Genomic DNA, 5,000 nt, shown 5'->3' with positions numbered 1-5,000 from the left:
AGGTGGCATTATTGCATCATAACAAAATGTACATGGCTGTACAACAGTGCTAGTCAACTCCAACACCATGAGAGCTGAATGGGACAATCATTGGGTTTTCAAGGGCCACGCGGGGGGGAAAAAACGATATATTTCATTTGAGAGTTAGTTGCAGCACAGCAGGATTTTTTTTTTTTTTAGCAGGCCACATCTGGGGCAGCTAGTTGAATAGGGCTGATGTGATGTGCTTGTGATGTTGGCTTGACTATGTCCTCTTTTGAAAGTCGCTTTGGTAATAAAGCGTCTGCCAAATGCAATGTAATGTAACGTAATGATGTACAGTGTATGATGGCAACCAGCCACAGGGCAGCTGTATAATATATAACATTAGGGCAGTTACGAGTAAGTGGTTAGGGCGTCATGCTTGTAGCCCAAAAGTTGCCGGTTCGATTCCCGACCCACCTGGTTGGTGGGGGGAGAAATTAACCAGTGCTCTACCCCATCCTCCTCCATGACTAAGGTACAGCACTGCTCCCTTGGCGTGCCGTTTTGGGGCTGCCCCCTCGCACAGCTGAGGCATAAATGCAATTTCGTAGTGTGCAGTTGAGCACTGTGTGCTGTGGAGTGCTGTGTCACAATGACAATGGGAGTTTCCCAGGTGGGCTTTCACTTCACTTCACGTCCTATTGGAGTAAATGGCTCAATGCGATCGACGCCATGTTTGTTTGGTGGCAACGCTGAATGACGGCAATATGAAAAATGATCCTGTAGGGGGCAGTAAAACGAAATATTTGCTGATTGCTTGAAATATACATCAACCCCATACCGAGATGGCGGTACCCAAGCCTGGCCATGCTGTAAGGATGGACGTGACCTCTAGTGTCCTACATCTATGCATGGACCCAAAAGCGCAGCAGCAAATTGTGGGCCCTGTGTCAGCTCCAGCCATATAGCTACATAAAGTGGACTGTGTGTGGGCCACCTATATACAGCTCCAGGCCTTTTTATTGGAATACCATGAAAAAGTTGATTTATTTCCATAATTCCATCAATAATGTTAAACTGTCATGGATTGTAGATTCATGGCCCAGTTTTTTAACTATTCCAATCATTATTTTTTTTCTTTTTATATACGTTGGCCTTCCAGCTCAAAAAACCCATGAATTGGGGAATTCGCATTATTAGAATATTGTTATAAAATCACATTTTTCTTCATCAAAATTCGGGTCACCTTAAATCAGTTGAAATTTAGTACTTTCTAGTAGAATCTACATAACATGCAATGGTCAATACTTGGTTAGGACATTCTCTGTCTTCATAATGGCCATGATGCGTTTAACATTGAAGTCAATGGAAAAACAGTGCATGGGAGTTATGGAAGCCCAGATATCCTTGATGCTTTGCTGTCAGCTGTTCTTGTTTGTTGACCTGGTGCCCCACACTTCCCTCTTCAATATACCCGAAGATTTCCATGCCACGTTTTGGTGTTAACTCACCAGTTTAATTCTGACTCAACAGAAATTAAACCCCATTCATTTTCAATGGGGATTCATTTCTGGTTATTTAGAATTAAACTGGTGAGTTAGCGCCAAAACATGGCATGGAAATCTACAGGGTATATTGAAGAGTGAAGTGTGGGGTACCAGGTCAACAAACAAGAACAGCTGACAGCAAAGCATCAAGGATATCTGGGCTTCCATAACTCCCATGCACTGTTTTTCCATTGACTTCAATGTTAAACGCATCATGGCCATTATGAAGACAGAGAATGTCCTAACCAAGTATTGACCATTGCATGTTATGTAGATTCTACTAGAAAGTACTAAATTTCAACTGATTTAATGTGACCCGAATTTTGATGAAGAAAAATGTGATTTTATAACAATATTCTAATAATGCGAATTCCCCAATTCATGGGTTTTTTGAGCTGGAAGGCCAACGTATATAAAAAGAAAAAAAATAATGATTGGAATAGTTAACAAACTTGGCCATGCATCTACAATCCATGACAGTTTAACATTATTGATGGAATTATGGAAATAAATCAACTTTTTCATGGTATTCTAATAAAAAGGCCTGGAGCTGTACATGGGGCCCTGGTGCATTAGTCACACTTTACCCTCCTGACTGTACACCACCCCTGCAAGGACCCCACTGGCTTGAGCTGCTGGAGCACTGTGTACAGCCCATGCTGGACTGGTGGAGGCTTATTCACTTACAGTACATTGGGCAAGGCCTAAGATACTGCGCTCTAGACAGGAAGGGGGACAAAGAGTATAAAAAAGAGTCAGAGGTGTGGCAGTGTGATTGGATTAAGATTAATGATGCTGGGGGTCAAGCGCCTTGCTGGGCCAACACCAATAGAAGCAGATGCTGGTGATGCTGCCGGATCTACCACACTCCTGCATTACAAGAGCAACAGAAATGGTGGCTAGGATGTTTGTCATCTTCTCCCTACTGGATGGGACCCCACCTTCTGAAATGTATCTCCAATGGAACTTAATGTTTAAAACTATGTCTCTGTTTGAAACGGGTTATAATGTCCATAGGGTACAGTGGAATTTGATGAACATAACAGAACAGCTTCTCTGTACTTAAATCACCCTCACAGCCTTGAGTTGTGGAGAAAACTGGAGTTGATTTACGTTCCAAAGGCTCACAGGAGAGCTCATCCAAGGCTAGCTACCTCAGATACAGCACCGCACCGCACCGCACCGCACCGGAGGAGCTCGTTTCCCCCGCAGTAAATAGGGTAACAATAGTGAGATATGCGCCTGAGAACTGCGGCGGTGAGCTCAGAGCTGCAGGGGGACTAAATTTAGCCACAAAGAAAGGCAGGCAGGCAAGCGAGCAGTCGGGAGGACAGAGAGATCAGCATGGGGGGGGAGATGGAGAGGGAGAGGAAGAGGAAGAGAGAGCGAGAGAGAGGTCTAGTGAGAGGGGGAGAAAGAGAGGGAGCATTTAGAAGGACAGTAATTGAGACAGATGGAAAAGGAGAGAGAGAGACAGAGAAAGAGAGAGACAGAGAAAGAGAGAGAGAGTGAGACAGAGAGTGAGAGAGAGTGAGAGAGTGAGAGAGAGTGAGAGAGAGAGAGAGAGAGAGAGAGAGAGAGAGAGAGAGTGAGAGAGAGAGAGAGAGAGAGACAGAGACAGAGACAGAGACAGAGACAGAGACAGAGACAGAGACAGAGACAGAGACAGAGACAGAGACAGAGAGACAGAGAGAGAGAGAGAGAAGGCTGGCAGCTGTGGGGGACAATGGCAGACGCTAGTGTGTGTGGGACAATAGCGGCCACGTGGTGCGAGGGCTTCACACGAGCGAGCGTGGCAGGGCAGAAGGGAGTGTGTGTGTATGCATTTGTATGCATGTGTGAAAGCTTTTGAGTGTGTGTGTGTGTGTGTGTGTGTGTGTGTGTGTGTGTGTGTGTGTGTGTGTGTGTGTGTGTGTGTGTGTGTGTGTGTGTGTGTGTGTGTGTGTGTGTGTGTGTGTGTGTGTGTGTGTGTGACACCAGCGAGCAGATTGCAGTGACGGATGAAGCGCTTGTGTTGTGAGTAAATAAATAAATATAGAAATGCGGCAGCAGGGCACAAGATGTGCAGTATTAATACAGAGCTCTGGCCCAGCAGAGGGATTACACACTGCACAGCCCAACAGCCTTCACTAAACACTCATCATAGAGAGAGAGAGAGAGAGAGAGAGAGAGAGAGAGAGAGAGAGAGAGAGAGAGAGAGAGAGAGCGAGAGAGAGAGAGAGCGAGAGAGAGAGAGAGAGAGAGAGAGAGAGAGCGAGAGAGGAAGTGTACAATACACTTCACTAAACTTTCCTTAAGGAAAACAGACAGATAGGGGGGCTAGAAAACTGAGAAAGGGAGAAGAGAAAAAAAGAATATATAAAAAAAGCAAAGGAAAACAGAAACGGAGTGGAGGAGTGAGGGAGAGAATGTGAGGGGTAGAGTAATGGAGTGATAGTGACAAAGTGAGTCAGTAAAGGAGAAGTGCTGGGACAGGAAGTCAGTGACAAGACAAGGAGATTCATTTCCTCTTTCCTGTTTCCTGTCTGAGGGACTCACTGCCTTTCTTTCTTGTTTTCTAACTGGCAAGATGTCAAGGGGTCAGAAAAAAGGACTGGAAGAAAAAAGAGAAATCAGGAGTATAAAAGAAAAATAATAGTAATATATTAATCAAATAAAAGGAAAAAAATTCATTCCACGTGCTAACTGACAAAAATGAGAAAAATGCCTGCAAAGTTGTCATATTATCCGTCAAACTACGCACTTGGTCACAAAACAAAAGGGGAGGGGGGCGTCTCGAGTCAACTTCCAGACTACCCTCAGTTTTCACAAAATATGTAGTCACCACCCCTTCCGGCTTTATAGAGCACCATAAAGACATATAAAAATAGAGTGGAAAAGGGAAAGAGTGCCCGTGCCAGCCATAAGATGAATGCAGTGCAGTAAGGGAGCCAAGCCAGAGAGCCAGCCACAGCTACCACAGACTTCCTACAAGACTACAGCAGACCAGCAGACCAGGGGCAGACGTGTCTGGAAATGTGTCTGCAGGACAAAACACTTCAAAGGACTAAAGAAATAAATAGAAGTGGTATTGAAGGGGGTAGGGGGAAAACAGGTGAGCATAGAGAGGTGACAAAAAAGGCAGAGAACAGAGACGCATGCAAATGTGAACACAATCCATGTCAGAAAGACAGAGCTAGAGAGGGGGGGGGAGAACCATGTGAGCCAGGGCTCTCTAAAAGCATGAACAGGATGTCATGCCATTCCACTCTGTGGGCACAGAGTAGTCACGTCTATATACAAGTACCATGTGCTTCTCTTCAGGTTTTGTTGATGTGTGAGTGCGTGCATGAGTGAGTGCCTGCATACGTGTGTGCGCACATGTCTGTGTGTCTGTATGAGTTCCTGTGTTAAGGTGCATGAGTGCAAAGGCATTGGTGTGGCCGTGTGTCTGTAGATCTCCATGTGTGCATGTGTGTCCATGTGTCTGGAGATTTCCATGTGTGCATG

At 45.1% G+C, this 5,000-nt stretch overlaps 1 protein-coding gene across 1 annotated transcript in view; it reads right to left on the bottom strand.

Moving 5' to 3' along the window:
• slc12a2 (solute carrier family 12 member 2) overlaps positions 1-5,000 on the bottom strand; it is a 102,964-nt gene that overhangs the window by 14,481 nt on the left and 83,483 nt on the right. The gene's annotated exons all lie outside the window — the stretch shown is intronic.

The sequence above is a fragment of the Engraulis encrasicolus genome, chromosome 11, assembly GCF_034702125.1.
Source record: "Engraulis encrasicolus isolate BLACKSEA-1 chromosome 11, IST_EnEncr_1.0, whole genome shotgun sequence".
Classification (NCBI taxonomy): Eukaryota; Metazoa; Chordata; class Actinopteri; order Clupeiformes; family Engraulidae; genus Engraulis; species Engraulis encrasicolus.
This window is presented reverse-complemented; position numbering and strand designations above follow the sequence as displayed.